A 19,381-nucleotide genomic window follows, 5' to 3' on the forward strand; every position below is an offset into this window, starting at 1 on the left:
TAAAGAACATTTCTTACAATGGTACACAGAGATAATCTTGGTCTCTAATTTGCCCCATTTTTTTGTTGAGAACAGGGCCATAGTGAAACCATACCCACAAGGAAGGATTTCCCATCCACTTTTCACCAGCTGCCATTTTAGTCCGAGCCTCGCCTGAACCAAGAAAGCTTCATTTCTGTAGGCAACCCAGAATTTTGTGACTGGAAATGATTCCAGTGCTATTTTCATCAGTAAACACATGCCATCCTCACTGTTCTCGCCTCACCAACTGACATTGAAATCGTATTGTCTGCCCCCGGAGGTGAAGATGACCATGTTCGTCATCTGGGGACCTTGGTAGGGCTCTTGTGGGTACATGGGTGACTGTCAGGGCCAATTTAAACCGAGAAGGTTCCACTCCTTGCATTTTCTCTCTGCCTCTGATACACGCTTTCTTTCGAAGAAAACCACACCATTTTCTATTTGGTTGCGCCCAATGCAGAAATCCTGGGTGAGCTTCTCCCAGGACTCGAAGTCAATATCACGCTCTCCATAGACGAGATAAGTGAGTGTCAGGCATTCTGGCTACATGAGCAGCCCAACTCAGTTGTGACCATCTCAATGTGGTATGGATGCTTGATATATCAGCTCGGATGAGCACTTCAGTGCCATTGACAGAGAATGCAGCCAAACAAAATCCTTTAAGGCATTTGTTGCATGGCATTCACAGATCAGTTTCTCGACATCTTTGTTTTGGTGTTATGATGAGCATAATTGTCAAATGATTTTATGGACCTTTTGTTTTGCCGCCTGCTGACCGCTGGGCTGATTTTAAACTCCATTTTACCACTGATAATGGAATTCTACTACCCCTCTCAGTGCTTCCTTTTGGAAACCGATGACCTTTGTTAGTTTAGAACTGGAAATCTGCGTGGATGGGTACAAAAATGGAGTCCCAGGAAAGAGGGGCACGGACTTGGGATGCAATAACACGATCAAATACTTTGGAGAGGAGAGGGAGTTTTGGCGAAAGCTATCTGTGCCACAAGAGCTGAAGTATATTGCAGAGCCCTTTCAGTTTTGTCTCGGCATCAAATTTGTCTCTTTATCTGCTTAATGGGAACGCTTATCAAGACATATAACTCTTTGTAATGCTTCTCTGCAACTGTTTGGTGAGATCATTTTCCATGGGAACAGGGCTGCGGTTTGTCAGCTACAAGTTATCTATTGATGGAATTTTCTTCTATCCATAAATCGGGGAGAACCAAATTTCAAAATATGTGGTATTCAAACACATCTTCCACTGACCAATAGGATCCTTTGCATATTGTCACATATAGGATCATATCATAGAATTTAAAGCTCAGAAGGAGGCCATTCTGCCCATCGAGTCTACTCCAGCCCTTGGAAAGAACACCCTACCTAAGCTCGCACCTCCACCCTATCCCCGTAACCCAGTAACCCCACCTAATCTTTGGACACCGAGGGACAATTTAGCTTGGCCAATCCACCTAACCTGCACATCTTTAGACTGTAGGAGGAAACAGGAGCACCCGGAGCAAACCCATGCAGACACGGCGAGAAAGTGCAAACTCCACATAGACAGTCACCAAGGCTGAAATTGAACCTGGGTCCCTGGAGCTGTGAGGCAGCAGTGCTAACCACTGTGCCATCCCTATAGGCTGTACATTGAGAGAATGGAAACCCTATATTTTGAAGTAGTGGGAAGAGTTTCTGTAACAGCTGCTGTAGTAATTTGGGTTCGAATCCCGGCCCTGGGTCACTGTCCGGGATGTGGAGTTTGCACATTCTTCCCATGTATGTGCGAGTTTCACCACACAACCCAAAGATGTGCAGATTAGGTGGATTGGCCACGTTAAATTGCCCCTTAATTGGGAAAAGAAAAATTGGGTACTCTAAATTTATATTTTAAAAAATTGTTGACACGTCACCCATCCACAGTGAGGGATTCACACAAGCAGATATAGAATATTCCTATAAAATATAATTTTAGAACCATTTATCTTAGCAGATGAGATATCTTAAATTTATAGGCTCCGCTTTGGCTGACTTGCTTTTGCTTGGGTCAATTTAATCCATATTAAGTTGTTAGTCTTAATTGTTATAACTTGGGATGTGTGGCCGGTATTGATAGTGTAGCCACCTGAGTTGGCCAACTCCCGATGTAAAATGGAGAACAGCAAAGGCTGCAGGGAAATTCAGCCAACACAGGCAGAAACCAGCAGGTGCAAGTTTACTGTGTATTAAACTCTGCAAAAGCCCAGACAGCATTGATACAAGCAGCCATCAGCATAATAATGTAGCAGCTATCTACATACTAATAAGCAATCCCCGTTCGGCTCCATAGAGGGACGAGGCAGTTCGGCTTCATAGAGGGACGAGGCAGGGATGTCCTCTGTCCCCGTTATTGTTTGCACTGGCGATTGAGCCCCTGGCCATAGCATTGAGGGGTTCCAGGAAGTGGAGGGGAGTACTCAGGGGAGGAGAAGAACACCGGGTATCTCTGTATGCGGATGATTTGTTGCAATATGTGGCGGACCCGGCGGAGGGGATGCCAGAGATAATGTGGATACTTGGGGAGTTTGGGGATTTTTCAGGGTATAAATTGAACATGGGGAAAAGTGAGTTGTTTGTGGTGCATCCAGGGGAGCAGAGCTGAGAAATAGAGGATTTACCGTTGAGGAAGGTAACAAGGGACTTCCGGTACTTGGGGATCCAGATAGCCAAGAATTGGGGTACATTACATAGGCTTAATTTAACGCGTTGGTGGAACAGATGGAGGAGGACTTTAAGAGATGGGACATGGTGTCCCTGTCACTGGCAGGTAGGGTGCAGGCGGTTAAAATGGTGGTCCTCCCGAGAATCCTTTTTGTGTTTCAGTGCCTCCCGGTGGTGGTCACGAAGGCTTTTTTCAAAAGAATCGAGAAGAGTATTATGAGTTTTGTGTGGGCCGGGAAGACCCTGAGAGTGAGGAGGGGATTTTTGCAGCATAGTAGGGACAGGGGGGGACTGGCACTACCGAGCCTAAGTGAGTACTACTGGGCCGCCAATATTTCAATGGTGTGTAAGTGGATGGGAGAAGATGAGGGAGCGGCGTGGAAGAGATTGGAGAGGGCGTCCTGCAGGGGGACTAGCCTACAAGCTATGGTGACGGCACCGTTGCCGTTCTCACCGAAGAAATACACCACAAGCCCGGTGGTGGTGGCTACATTGAAAATTTGAGGGCAGTGGAGACGGCATAGGGGAAAGACGGGAGCCTCGGTGTGGTCCCCGATAAGAAATAACCATAGGTTTGTTCCGGGGAGAATGGATGGGGGATTTGGAGCATGGCAAAGAGCAGGGGTAGCACAATTGAGAGATCTGTTCGTAGATGGGACGTTTGCGAGTCTGGGAGCGCTGACGGAAAAATGTGGGTTGCCCCAAGGGAATGCATTTCGGTATATGCAACTGAGGGCTTTTGCGAGGCAGCAGGTGAGGGAATTCCCGCAGCTCCCGACGCAGGAGGTGCAGGATAGAGTGATCTCAGAGACATGGGTGGGGGATGGTAAGGTGTCGGACATATATAAGGAAATGAGGGACGAGGGGGAGATCATGGTAGATGAGCTGAAAGGGAAATGGGAAGAAGAGCTGGGGGAGGAGATTGAGGAGGGGTGGTGGGCTGATGCCCTACGTAGGGTAAACTCATCGTCCTCGTGTGCCAGGCTAAGCCTGATACAATTTAAGGTGTTACACAGGGCGCATATGACTGGAGCACGGCTCAGTAAATTTTTGGGGATAGAGGATAGGTGTGCGAGATGCTCGAGAAGCCCAGCGAATCACACCCACATGTTCTGGTCATGCCCGGCACTACAGGGGTTTTGGGTGGGGGTGGCAAAGGTGCTTTCGAAGGTGGTGGGGGTCCAGGTCGAACCAAGCTGGGGGTTGGCTATATTTGGGGTTGCAGAAGAGCCGGGAGTGCAGGAGGCGAGAGAGGCTGATGTTTTGGCCTTTGCGTCCCTAGTAGCCCGGCGCAGGATATTGTTAATGTGGAAGGAAGCCAAACCCCTGGGTGTGGAGACCTGGATAAACGACATGGCAGGGTTCATAAAGTTAGAACGGATTAAGTTCGTACTAAGGGGTTCGGCTCAAGGGTTCACCAGGCGGTGGCAACCGTTCGTCGACTACCTCACAGAAAGATAGAGGGAATGGAAAAGAAGAAGACAACAGCAGCAACCCAGGGGGAGGATGGAGGGGGGGGGGGGGGGGGGGGAGAAATCGGACGGACTCTCAGGGATGTTATTGTATATGTATAGGCACTTGTTTTAGGTAATGTATATTGGACTGTTGGATTATATCTTTGGTGAGTATTTATTTTTGACAAGGCAGTTGCCATTTAGTTTGGTTTTTGTTTCTGTTCATATATTATTTATTTATTTGTTTAAAACTGGCCACTGTTATTTATATTGCTTTATTGTTGTTTAAAAGAAACACTACGTACTGTTATGCTTGGCCAAAAAATCTTGAATAAAATATATATTTTTTTAAAAAAGCAATTCCCGGGAGCAATCGCAACATTTGGGACAAACAAAGCTGAGCCAGACTCCCCGGCGCCAGCAGGAGCCAACACAAAAGAGGTTAATGGACACCTCAAGACCGCCCATCGATCAGGGAACCGCTCCAGTATTGGAGAAATCAAACCAAGCGATTGGAACGCAGCCCAATCACCTGGAACCAGGTACAGGATCCGCCCCGAAAGGCGGGAAGCCCCTGGGGACTATAAAGTTAAGCCCCCAAGTTCAAATCGTTCTTCTTGACAGGGTCACTCAGCAACGCAAACCAACCCTTGAGAGTGAACTGTCCAAGCTGCCGCATCACTGAAGTAAGTCTCAAGTCGATGCTCGCTATGAGATAGGCGCTCCTAGCTACCAGTGCATACCGGCTTTGAATCCCGCAGACTCAGAATCCGAACGAAAGGCCATTTGTTCCCCTGACCTGGTGGGCCAGTCCGAAGCTAAGTATAGGCCTGTTAGTTGTAGAAGTAGCTTAGAAGTAGAATTTATGCATGAGTAGCGATTTACTGTGTATAATAAATGTGCTTTGATTTGAAACTTACTGACTGGTGTGTTGAGTTATTGATCATTACTTGAACTTGAACCTCGTGGCGGTATCATAACGATACCTGGCGACTCGAGTGCAAAGGTTATAAAACAGAGCCAATTGAACCAACCAAAAGTTAGCAACATATTACTGGCGACTCTGGTGGCACCCAAACTAGAAGTGGCTTCACCACTCCGGGAGAACCCAAAAATTTGAATTAGAGATCCAATTGGGAACAGAAAACCACAAGTGGTCGAGCAGTTCTGATCAATCCTCATAATTCGGAAGTGTGTGTACGCATGCGTAACTAACAGGGCTATAAGGTAAACTGATAGATTTTTTGTTGCGACAAAACTGTCGGGAGATTGTATTTTGGAAATTAGCAAAAGCCGTACCCGTATTTACAGAACCGGCTTAGTCCCCCTGTCCCAAATTTAAAAGAAGCATTCGGACAAGAAAGATGGCAATGCATGCAATGCAGCACCTCATGATCCCAGAAGAATATGTGGTCGCAGCGATCAGCAGCAGTAGAGTAGGACAGTGTCCTGTATGGGAGGAACAAATTAGGAAGTACCCCAAAGGGAAAGGATGGCCCCTTTGGAGCGAATTCTGTAGCAATGAGGAAACAGGTCCCGGGAGTATAGGACATACTTGGTGGGAGAACCTGAGCGAGATTTACAAGAAGAGCTTAGGAAAAGCTCGCAAGCTGATGGCAATCGTGTCCTGCTTGGCACAATTGCGAGGCACAGAGGAGGTCGTTAGGACGCTCCGGAAAGAGATAGAAGGCATACATCGAATGAGTAAGGTCGATGTAAGTGAGGTAGAAAGAGGGAACTTTGAGTTAAGGAGGAAGTTGGCAGCAAAAGACGTAGAGGTGGATGATGCCAAGCGGGCATACCAGTCTTGTCTGGCGCACTTAAGCAGCTTCCAGTCCCAGTTTGAAAAGGCCAATCCGGACACGCAACGTGCAGTCCTGGTACGAGAAGAAGCCGAGAAGCAGGTAGAGACATTGCAGAGGCAGTGTAGTGACCTGAAGGCAGCGTTAAGAGCACTCCATGCTGCCACCACAGAGCAAAGACAAAGCTCAATAGACCACGTAAAGTGCCGGAAGCAGATTGCAGAGCTGCAATCGCTGCTTTCAGTTCAAAAAGGATTCCAGGAAACCTTTGGAGCAAAATTAGATGAGGAAGACGGCCCTGATTGGGAAGAGTTGAATGAGACAGCGCAAAGATATGTTCAGGGAACATGTGCGCAGTGAAAGCCCCAAAAGAGAAAAGCGCCCCAACCCCCCCCACAGAGCAGATAGTTCAGGCTCCAATGAACCCAGTAACCATTCACCGCACAGCCACATCGGACGATACGGAATTTCTATACTCCATCCCCTTAACAGTGACCCAATTACGGGACGTGTGCGAGAAAATCGCACCGTTCCTCCCCACCTCAGACCCCCACCATTTCTTTGCCAGTGTAAAGCAGCAGACGACTATGTACGGCCTGGATGAGCGAGAGCACTTAAAGTTCACGGTTTTGAGTCTAGACCCTTCGGTCGTAGCAGCCCTTCCCGACCCACAGAATGTAGGAGGAGGCACCTTTGTAGAAATGCATACCGCGATCCTGGATGTGATTGGGTATAACCGGGGTGACCCCGTAGATGGCCTCAATAAATGCAGGCAAAAGAAAACCGAGCACCCTACAGCGTTTGCTGGATGCCTGTGGATCCACTTTGCAGCAGTTTTCGGAGACTTAGACCGCGTCCATTTGTCCCCAGACAACATGGCCAAATGGACCAGCACCCTTATCTCCCATGCCACAGAAACAGGACAAAAAGCTTGCGCGAATTATGATCCCTCAGAGGAGTATGGATCTCAACTCCATTACTTCACTGAATCCAACAATTCACACTAACTGCTCTGAACTCTGAATTAGCTTCAGCTCATCCACTAAAACTGTAATTTTGTCTTTTACAGGTACCAGCAGACTGCAGCCATCAAGCCAACCCAGCAGCTGCCTCTCAGTCCCCGGAGCAAGTCTGAGGATGAGGGGCTCAGGAAGAACCATCACAGAGCTCACCTGCGCCCTCCACCACACAGAGACACACACACCTCAGTGGGACATAGTACAAGGTTAGAAGATGGCAGAGGCAAGCATGCCGGGTGGGGCCTCCTTTATAACGGTAGAGACACTAGTAGAGGTGATGGTGGCAGAAATTGGTCGACAGCTTATTGAACTGTCGAGAGGCATGGGAGGGAGGTGCTGGAATCGCTCAAGGAGGCAGTGGAATGTCTGATGGCCCCCATCAGGGAATCACTTGGAAAAGCATCAGACGTGGTGTGGGAACAGGGTGAGGCATTGAAAGGGGCGGAGGAGGCACTGTCGAGGCACAGTGACCAGCTCTCCTTGCTCGAAGCTGACCTGGCTGAGGTGGACGACAGAAATATAGGCCTGAGAAACAGAGTGGAGGACCTTGAGAATAGATTGCGACGGCAGAATCTGAGGATCGTAGGGCTGCTCGAGGATGTGGAGGGCCCGGAGCTCACAGAGTTTATTGCGACGATGCTGAGGCAGCTGATGGGGAAGGGGGAGTTAGATAGGGCCCACTGGTCGCTTCGGCCAAAACCGTGGGCGAATGAGCCACAAAGAGAGGTGATAGTCTGCTTCCACAGGTATCTGTTAAAAGAGAAGGTGCTGAGGTGGGCCAAGCAGATATGAGAGGTGATGTGGAAAGGCACCGGCATTTGTATTTACCAGGATCTTACGGAAGGCCTCTTACGGCGAAGAAGCGGGCGGCCTTTAACAGGATAAAGGCAGCACTGTACAAAAATGGAGTACTCTTTGGAGTGGTCGACCCGGCGTAATTGAGGGTTATGCACAACTCGAACGACCATTTCTTTGAGACAGCGGATGAGGCAGAGGCGTTCGTAAAGGCAGAAGGATTGGGACTGGATTGAGTATGGTGGAAGAGAGACTTTGTTGCTGTTGGGGGGTTGTGATAAATGTTGTGACAAAGTTGTATTTTATTGTTTTTTCTGTTAGTCTAGGTGTTTAGATGCCCTCAGTTTGTGCATGGGTATTTGGTGTGGGTGGAAGAGCGTGGAGGGTTGTATTTTGATGGGGTACTTTGTGGCAGCAGGGTAGTTGGATGTGGTGGAGAGGTTTGATTTCTTTTATTTGAATGGGGGGAGGGGAACTCTGGTGGAGGGGCTCCCTCATTCGCAAACTACAGTTCACTTGTTTACAGGAGCGAGGTCAGGGGAGGGGCTGCGGCTCGCTGAACCTGTTTAGGTAGGTTTTGGTGAGCCTAGGAGGTGAGAATGGTAGGGAGAGGGGGACTGCTGGGAAAGAGATGGTTTGAAGAAGAAATGGTTGGGCGGTTTCTGGGAAAGGAGGAAGGGATTAATGGGCTGATGGTGGCTGGGGGTGAGGGCTGGTTCCGCCGTTGGGTGGGGACCGGCGCCATCTTGTGTGAGCTTCAGGCCGTGGAATTCGGGGGGGGGTGGGTGGGAACATCCCCTGAAAGGGTGATGGCTGAGAGCAGGAGGAGGGGGGGTGAGAGCGTCCTTATCCGGCTGGTGACATAGAGTGTCCTTGGGTTGGGAGGCTGGGTGAAATGGTTGAGTGTTTTCACACATTTAAAGAATCTGAGGCTGACATGGTCCTGTTCCAGGAGACCCATTTCCAAGTGAGGGATCAGGTAAGGTTTTGCAAAGGCTGGGTAAGTCAGGTGTTCCACGGGCGATTTGATAATAGGGCCTGGGGGGTGGCAGTCTTGATCAATAAACAAATTCATTTCCAGATGCAATCCTCCAAAAGTGGGATAGGATAAGAGTCCGTTCTTGTAACTGCATTAACCTTTCTATAGTCCACACATAACGGTTGGGTACCGTCTGGTTTAGGTACTATCACTATGGGTGAGCTCCATTGGCTGCAACCCACTTCAATTATGCCATTTTTAAGCATACTCTCAATCTCTGTTAACCTGTGCCAATTATAAAGGGTTAAGTCTATATGGATGTTGTTTGATTGGAACAGCATTTTCCACATCTACATCACCTATAGCCATTTTAGTACTTCCCAATTTATCTCTACAAACTTGCCCATGTGATATCAATAACTCTTTCAGGTCAGTCCGTTTTTCCTCTGAAACAACAATTTATCCCAATTTTTAAGAACATCCTCATATTCCAATTTAATTTGAGATATGTCAAATTCACAGCCTTCTGCATTTGGGCCGTCACTTTGAGTTAGAATCATTAAAACCTCCTCCTTTTTCTCCCCTTCCCTTTCAAAGCACCTTTTAAGCATATTCACGTGACACACTCGGTGATTGTTTCTTCTATCTGGTGTTTTTACCACATAATTCACCTCACTTAATTTCCTTGCAATCTGATAAGGTCCACAAAACCTAGCTTTTAAAGGTTCACCTACCACTGGTAAACAATACTAAAACATTATCTCCACTGGCAAAACTATGAACTTTGGATTTCTTGTCCGCGACCCGTTTCATCACATTTTGCGCAACTTTCAAATGTTGTCTAGCCAATTCACCTGCTCTATTTAATCGTTCCCTAAACTTTGGCACGTAATCCAAGAATGTAATTTCCGATTTCTCACCCACCAATTTTTCCTTAATCAATTTAAGTGGTCCTCTTACCTCATGACCAAAAATTAGTTCAAAAGGACTAAATTTGGTTGACTCATTAGGTGCATCCCTAATTGCAAACAGTACGAATGGAATTCCTTTATCCCAATCCTCTGGATAATCTTGACAATAAGCCCTCAACATTGCTTTTAATGTCTGATGCCACCTTTCTAACGCTCCCTGCGATTCTGGATGGTACGCAGTTGATTTAAATTGTTTTATTCCTAAGCTATCCATAACTTCTTTGAATAACGTGGAGGTAAAATTTGATCCTTGATCCGATTATATTTCTGTCGGTAGTCCATATCTAGTGAAGAATGTAAGTGTCTCCTCCACAATCCTTTTAGCTGTAATATTACATACTGGAATGGCCTCTGGAAACCTAGAAGACACATCCATTATAGTCAAAAGATATTGATTCCCACTTTTTGTTTCAGGAAGCGGTTCTACGCAATCAATTAGGACCCTCGTAAAAGGTTCCTCAAGTGCTGGAATGGATATCAAGAGTGCTGGTTTTATCACTGCTTGAGGTTTCCCTATCACTTGACATGTGTGACATGATTGACAAAATCTAACTACATCTTTATGTAGTCCAGGCCAATAAAAATGTTTTTGGATTTTAGCCTGAGTTTTCCTTATTCCCAAATGACCTCCCACTGGTACCTCTTGTGCAACTCGCAACACCTCTTTTCTATACCCTACCTGCAATACTACTTGATGAACTTCTGCCCTCTTTTCATCCGCCTCCATATGTAACGGTCTCCATTTTCTCATCAAGACATCACTTTTACATAACACTCTGGTATACACTCAGATTCCTCCTCCATGTATGCTTTCTGATACATCCGTTTTATTTCCACATCTCACATCTTTCTGTTGTAACTCCGCCAATTTTCCTGAACTAAAAATATCCGCCAAATCCTCCACCTGTTCCTGTTCTTTTTCAACCATCTGATCAAAAATCGTTTCTGATCATTGCACTTCACCTTGATCTTCACTCTTTGATTTATCCTCTTGTCTTAACCTGTGACTTTGCGACCTTGTTACTACACAATCCGGAAAAATCTCAGGATATTCGCCCTTCAACACTTCAGTTGTCTGATTTTCCACTGGCTTATCAACCACAGTAGGCATCACTCCCACCTGCGATCCAGCTATATCATTACCCAAGATAAACTGTATTCCTGGACAAGATAGTTTCTCTATTACTCCTACTACCACTTCACCACTCTTCACTGGACTTTCCAACCTTACTTTATATAATTGAACACTACTCCTCTCACCCTGAATTCCACATATTACCACCTTTTCTGGCAAAATTCTTCCCAACTTACATAACTCCTCATCTCTTACCATTAAAGATTGACTAGCTCCTGTATCTCTTAAAATTGTGACTTCTTTACCTACTCCTCCTGATACACATGAGTAAACTTTACCCACACAAGTAAATTATTTAAAGACATCTGGCACCTTCTTATCAATCACCTCTTGATCAGGTTGTACAACCTTTTGCAACTCCTTCGCTTCACTTGGGCTTTCCTTTACCACTTTAACAAATCCCACTGTCTTGTCCTGTTTTACCACATCAGCCTTCCCAGTGCTTTTCTTCAACTACCAACACTGTGACTTTACATGGCATAGTTTATTACAGTGAAAACATTTGACACTTTTCATGTCTCTTCCACCCTCCTGGATTTATTTTTTAATCTGAGGTACACTCTCCTTATTATCTCCCATCAGATCACCTTTACCTTTACCACTTGAGTATTTCTCATGTCCCCAGTTTCTATCCCTCACAGGCTGAAACCAAGCTTTGATTTGTGAACTAATTCATAATCATCTGCCTTTCCTGCTGATAATCTCACAGTTTTAACCCTCTGCTCTTCCACATGAGTTCTCACTACATCAGGAATTGAATTTTTAAACTCCTCTAAAAGTATAATTTCTCTGAGAGCTTCATACATTTGGTCTATTTTCAAAGCCCTTATCCACCTATCAAAATTATTCTGTTTAATCCTTTCAAACGCCATGTATGTTAGACCAAATTCTTTCCTTAAATTCCAAAACCTTTGTCTGTAGGCTTCAGGCACCAGTTCATATGCACCTAAGATGGATTTTTTCATCTCCTCATACGCCCCAGATACCTCCTCTGGTCGTGATGCAAACACTTCACTAGCCCTACCTACCAGCTTTATTTGAATCAGTAATACCAACATGTCCTGTGGCCATTTCATTTGTTTAGCTACCTTCTCAAATGAAATGAAAAAGGTTTCCACCTCCTTCTCGTCAAACCTTGGCAATACTTGGGCATATTTAAATAGATCCCCACCAAGCCTTCGACTATGACACTCTTTCTCACTATCCTCATCATCCAACTGTACGTTTCCCTTCACTTCTGCCAATTGTTAGCTGACTATGTATCATGGCCATTTTTTGAAGTTCAAACTCTCTCTCTTTGTATCTCCCTTTCTCTTTCTTTTTGTTCTGCTAGGGCAATTCTTTCTTTTCTTCTTTCTTCTCTCTCTCTTTCTTTTTCCTCTCTGTCTCTTTCATATTCAAGCTGCTTTAATTCTTTCTCATGTTCCATTTGTTTAAGTTGAAACTGAATTTTTGCCATTTCCAATGAGTCAAACTGTATCTTAGGCAAATTTAAATGCTTAGCCTCTGCCATAATTACCTCATCTTTTCGCAATTTGTCAGGTAATGTTAACTGCAATGTCTTTGCCAAATCTAACAGTCTGCTTTTAGTCTCTGTCCGTAAGGTACTGCGTGTGACCGTCTCCACCCCCAAAAACTTCTGATCCTCTGAAAGAGCCATTGTCCACAACACACTCCCCACTTAAACTAAAATACCACACCTGAAAAGCAACCACAATATGCTCACCCCTCATTGTCTTTAAGTTCACTAAGCCAATCCAATAGATAGACTTTTATCCCAGGTAAGCCCCCAATTTGTTATGGGCCAGGGTTTAGAGAACCCCAAAGTGTATCATGGAGTTCTCCTGACCCACAACTTTTAAAGATTGTGGTATGGGGAGCACACGGCCCACTCTACAGGTGTGGTACAGCAGAAATGGAAAAGCATTTTTAAAAGCAAAACAATGTTTATTCTATGAACTCAAGTTAACCTTTTTAAAACATACAGTGAACATCTTAGCAACCATTAATTCAAATACAACCCCCAAAGAATACAACACTAAGTAATCCTTAATAACTTCCCAAACAACATCCAGAAGGCAAAAGAAACACCTTTTAACAGAAGGACATCAGGTTTACATTCACTACTGAAAACATTCACCAAATGATCAAGAGATAGTCTTTTCATGGCAGAGAGAACAGCAGTACACCTGCTTTGTCTGGCTTCAGCTCTAATACTGAAAAAACGAAACCAAAAAAAAACACAGACACACCCAAGCTTTTCTCAAAGTGAAACTAAAAAGCTGAGCCAGAGCTCAGCTCCACCCACACTCTGACATCACTGCAGTAACATGAGCAGCCAGACATTTCTTAAAGTGACATTCTCATGACACTTTGCCCCACCGACTTTAAACCTATGCTGGTTCAGCACACTGGGCTTAATCACTGGCTTTTAAAGCAGACCAAGGCAGGCCAGCAGCACGGTTCAATTCCCGTACCAGCCTCCCTGAACAGGTGCTGGAATGTGGCGACTAGGGGCTTTTCACAGTAACTTCATTGAAGCCTACTTGTGACAATAAGCGATTTTCATTTCATTTCATTTCCTGGTGACTGGCCCCTCCACCCGGTGAAAGAGTGCCTGCCCATCCACTCTATCCATGCCCCTCATAATCTTGTAGACCTCATCAGGTCACCCCTCAACCTCCGTCATTCTAATGAAAACAGTCCGAGTCTGTTCAGCCTCTCCGCACAGCTAACACCCTCCAGACCAGGCAACATCCTGGTAAACCTCCTCTGCACTCTCTCCAAAGCCTCCACATCCCTCTGGTAGTGTGGCGACCAGAATTGTGCGCAATATTCCAAGTACGCCTTACCAAGGCTCCATACAACTGTCGCATGACTTGCCAGTTTTTATACTCGATGCCCCCTCCAATGAAAGCAAGCATTCCATATGCTTTCTTGAAATGTGGTCCTCTCTCAGGCAGGAAGAGGGGGTTAACAAGAGATGATAGTGGCGTTAGATGCTGAGCTAGCTTTTGACAGGGTAGAGTTTGGATACTTGTCTACGTTGTTGGAGCAGTACGGGATAGGGCCGAAATTTGTGCTGTGGGTCAAACTGTTGTGCAAGGAGCCAAGGGCCAGTGTTCAGATGAATAATGTTGGCTTGGGTTTTTTTCGGTTACATCGGGGAAGGAGGCAAGGGTGCCCAATATCCTCTCTCCTATTCGTGTTGGCGATTGAGCAGTTGGCCATCACTTTGAGAAGTTCAGATGAATGGAGGGGGATAATGATGGGCGTGGGGGATGAGCATGGGCTGTCGTTGTATGCTGATGACCTTTTATTGTACATTATGAACCCAGTTCCCGTGATGGGGGACATAATGGGGCTGTTAAGGCAGTTTGGGACTTTCTACAGGTACAAATTGAATTTGAAGAAAAGTGAATGTTTTTCGGTCACTCTGCCGTGGAATGGGCTTAATTTGGGGGGGCCTGCCGTTTCGTTTGGCCAGCTCTCATCTTAGATACGTAGGGGTGCAGGTAGCTCGGGATTGGGCGTGGCTCTGGAAGTTACATTTGATGAGTTTAGTGAGTAGGGTTGAGGGGAATTTACAGCGGTGGGACAGTCTCCCTCTCTCTTGCTCGGTGAGTGCAATTGGTGAAGATGAATATTTTGCCACACCTTTGTTTCTATTCCAGTGCCTGCCTGTGTTTCTATCAAAGGCATTTTTTGTGGGGGTGGAACGTTTGATCTCATCATTTTTTTAGGTGGCTAAGATGGCGAGGATTCGCAAGAGGATCCTACAGACGGACCGGCAGACTGGGGGTCTGGCGCTGCCGAACCTGATGTGATATTTCTGGGTGGCGAACGCAAAGTGGGTGTTGGGCTGGTGTGGAGTGCAGGAGGAAATCTTGATGAGGATGGAGGCTTGGTCGTGTATCGGGACAAGGCTGCGGCCGTTCGTAGCAGCTCCGCTGCTGTTTGCTCCATTAAACCTTTCAGGGAACCATGTGGTGGTGGCCAATTAAAAATATGGAGGCTATCACGGCAGCATTTTAAGGCTGAAGTTGATTCTGATTAGGGACAATCACATGTTTGAACCAGCTGGATTGGATGCCAGGTTTAGAGGGTGGGAAGGTAGTAGTAATGGGGGATTTATTCCTGGAGAGGCGGTTTGCGAGTCCGGAGGAGTTAGCGGGGAAGTATGGGTTAGCGCAGTCAGAGGCGTTCAGGTACTTGCAGGTTCGGAATTTTGCTAGGAGGATTTTTCCAACCTTCCCAGTGTTGCCACCATCGTTGTTGGTGAGTGGATACTGCTGTAGACAGGGGTGGAAGAGGGGAGTACTTCCGGAATTTATGGGAGGATTCTGATGGAGGACCTGGTAATGCTGGAGGCGATAAAGGCCAAGTGGGAGGAAGAACTGGGGCGGGGGGGGGGGAGCCCAGCAAATCACACAAACGTTCTGGGCATGTCCTAAGCTAACAAACCTCTGGGACTCCTTCTTCAGCACCATGTCGGCGATCTTGCAAAGGGAATTGGAACCTGGTCCACTAGCAGCTATTTTAGGGTCTCAGAGCTGCCAAAGCTGCAGACCGGTGAGGGGGCAGATGTTTTAGCCTTCGCCTTGCCGATTGCTCACATCGATCCTGTCAGAGTGGAGTTCAGCTTTTCCACCCAGTGCCTCGGCGTGGCTGGGGGATCTCATGCAGTTTTTATGCCTTGAGAATATTACAGAGGCTGATTTAGCACAGTGGGCTAAACAGCTGGCTTGTAATGCAGAACAATGCCAGCAGCGCAGGTTCAATTCCCGTACTGGCGCGCCGCAATGTGGCGACTAGGGGCTTTTCACAGTAACTTCATTTGAAGTCTACTTGTGACAATAAGCGATTATTATATATACATTGATGGGTTTGATTGGGAGGTTTTACATAAGGTGGGAGCCATTTGTCATGTATTTCAGGGAACTGGTCACCGTCAAAAGTTGGGCGGTTGTTTTTGTGGTGTGTATTTGTTTTGCATTTATATATTCAAAAAATGTACAATAAAAATATTTTAAAATAGATCTCTGGACAATCGCAGTCTTGGCCAGCACTGACCTTCACCCATTTATAAAAAGGGTACTCATGGACAATAGACCGCCAGTCATCCTCTGGAGCCTGGATCTCTGCTCCTCAGCCTCCTGTTGATGCTCATGCTCCCTTTGGCCTTGTCCCACATGCGATGCCTCCTGCTGGAGCTGGACGCAGAAATCTTTCCCTTCTTCACCTCTTGCCTTGAATGAGGATTTGTAGAAAAGCGTCCTGGACCACTGGATCTATTCTCAGTTTTGCCGCCTCTCTGAAAAGAGATATGGAGATCAGAATGGGAAAAGGATGCTGAGTACAAAGGTGTGAATGAGAGAGCTATGGGAGAAGTTGAGCAGCTAAGCTTTGGCACCTTAGATTGTACTGTTCCTCATGCTACCTTACCCCGGGAGCACGCTCATTGAGGTGAACAGCATTCCATTCCACAGATGTGTCATCTGGAGACCTGTGGGTGGGGGGGGGGGGGGGAGTGAGAACTTGTGAATTACATCATCGAACCAATGTGGCTTTGACCTCCGCCCATTGACCAGGCATAACTGAGAACTCGTTTGCGCATAGTGAATGAATGGAATCCTTTTGACCACCGATGAAGACATTAATTGTTAACCCGTGACTCCCCTTCAGGGTAATACTCTGGGAGTCCGGGTTCAAATCCCACCATGGCAGTTGGTGGAAATTGAATCCAATAAATATCTGGAAATAAATGTCTAATGGTCACCATGAAACCATTGTCGGTTGTGGTCTGGTCTGGCCTACATGTGCCTCCAGACCACAGCAATGTGATTGACTCAGTTGTATCAAACTGCTGCAAAGTCATTAAAAAGGAAATAAGCCAGACAGACTACGCAGCTTCAAACTTGGCACTGGAAACAACAGCGGCAAACACTGCCCTGTTGACTTTGCAAAGTCCTCCTTACTAACATCTGGGAGCTTTGCCAAAATTTGGAGAGCTGTCTCACAGACTAGTCAAACAACACCTGACATAGCCATATTCAAGGAATCATATTTTACAGATAACATCAGACAACACTATCACTAACCCTGGGTATGTCCTGTCCCACCAGTAGGACAGATCGAGCAGAGCGGGCGGTACAGTGGTATACAGTCAGGAGGGAGTTTCCCTGGGTGCCCCAACCTCGCCTCTGGACCCCATGAAGTCTCATGGCTTCAGGTCAAATATGGGCAAAGAAGCCTCCTGCTGATAAATACGTACTGTCCACCGTCAGCTGATGAATCAGTGCTCCGCCACGTTGAAGGTGGCAAAGTCACAGAATGTACTCTGGGGACTTCAATATCCATCACCAAGTGTGGCTGAGTAGCACCACTACTGACCAAGCTGGCTGGGCCCTAAAGGACATAATTCTAGACTGGGTCTGTGATGGTGAGGAAACCAACAAGAGGGAAAAACATACTACACCACAGAGAAGTCCTGTCTTCACATTGAGGACACCCTGCATCGTGTTTTGTGGCACTACCATTGAGCTAAATGGGATAGATTCAAAACAGATCTAACTCAACACTGGCCATTGTTACGACCCCCTGGGCTAGGGAGCAGACAATTGCAGCCCCACTTGACCCAGAGTCACAACACAATTGAAATTAAGAATGAATTCTTAGAAAATACCCAAAGTCTTTGGCCCTTGCCTGCCGAATAACTACAGTCACCAGGTTTGTAAATTTAAACACAATTAGTTTTATTAATAACAATAACTATGGGTAAATAGGCAGCAAATACAACTGCTTGATTATTATCCAATTCCTAACTCCCCTTCCCTCCCCCTCCCATTAACTCGGCCCCCTCCACACATACACAATACAGACAAATACAGAGGAGAAGGAGGGCTGTGAAGAAAAATAAAAAGGATCAAAGTCTTTGTTTCAGATGGATGTTTTCCTGTACACTTTTCTTCAGCCTCGGCATTCAGCCCAGGCCTTCAGCTGGAGGTTTTTTGCTTCCAGTCTGTATTGGTTTTCACTTTAGATTCATCAAAGCCCCAAAACCTCTCTGCAGGTTCAGAAGACAGCAGGTAGGTAACGTTTCGAGATAGAGAGAGAGAGAGAAAGAGAAAGAGAGGGAGAGAAAGAGAGGGAGGGAGAGAGCAATTGAGCAGCTCACATCTTTTCTCAGCATCCAGGATCCGACTGTCCCGTCCTTGGTTCTCTGAAATCCATCCCATATGGGTAGGACCATTGTCGGGCAGAATACTGCCTTTGACCAATTCATCGACCACCAGCCGACCAATTGAACCAAATCCCTCTGATCTCTCGAGTGCCGAAAGTTTAGGTTTTGCTGTTCAAAAGCTAAATCTCCAATAGCACAGTGTACTATTTTGCAACTTTTGAGTTCTTCACTTCCTCTGCTCAGCTTTAGCCAATTCGATTCATTCCACATGATATCAAGAAATGTCTGAACGCACTAGATACTGCAAAGGCTATGGGCCATGACAATATTCTGGCAATATTTGAAGCAACCCCCGACCCCCTCCCAAGCCCAACCTGCCGCCCGCCCCACCCCCCACACGACCCCAACACCCATGTAGGGTATCCCGGCCCGATTGCACCCATACAAAATATGCCAGCTTGGCACCTTAGCAGTGCCAACCTGGCACTCTAGCAGTGTCTCTGACAGCTGAAAGTGCCACCTTGGCATCTTGGCAGTGTCAGGCTGGCACCCAGGTTGCACTGTCAGCGTGCCAGGCGAGAGTGCCAGAGTGCCAGGCTGGCAGTGCTTGGCTGGCACCAGCAGTGCCAGGGTGCCACCCTTCCCAAAGGGCATGCGACTGAGAGCCTCCACGAGTACCGTTATGTCTGATCCCCGTTTCTGGAGACCAGTACTGAACAGAGCTCGCCCAAGGTCTCTGAGGCAAAGGAGATAGATCCCACACAAAGAACCAAAGAATATTGCAGTACAGGAACAGGCCCTTCGACCCATCAAGTCTGCGCCAATCCAGATTTCTTATTTAGATCTACTACTTATTGCCCAAATGATCTGTATCCCTCCATTCCCCTTCCGTTCATGTGTCTATCAAGACACATCTTAAGTAGCTGTACACTTCAAAACCCCCGGAAGAGCCGGAGGAGATGAATAAGTTCCTGGATGGACTAACCTTCCCAAAAGTAGGCAGGGGACTAGTGGACGGGCTGGGGCCCCTGATTAGAGCGGAGGGGGTATTGGGGGGCCTAAAGGCCATGCAGTCGGGGAAAGCCCCGGGGCCGGATGGATAGTAGAATTTTACAAGAAGTTCTCGGAGTTAGTGGGACCGGTCCTGACAAGGGTTGTTAATGAGGCAAGGGACAGAGGGACCCTGCCACCACCGATGTCGCAAGCCTCCATCTCGCTGATATTGAAGCGGGACAAGGACCCGGAATCCTGCGGGTCATACAGGCCAATCTCTCTGATCAATGTGGATGCCAAGCTCCTGGCCAAGGTCCTGGCGATTAGAAATG

Source organism: Scyliorhinus torazame, chromosome 15 (assembly GCF_047496885.1).
Source record: "Scyliorhinus torazame isolate Kashiwa2021f chromosome 15, sScyTor2.1, whole genome shotgun sequence".
NCBI lineage: Eukaryota > Metazoa > Chordata > Chondrichthyes > Carcharhiniformes > Scyliorhinidae > Scyliorhinus > Scyliorhinus torazame.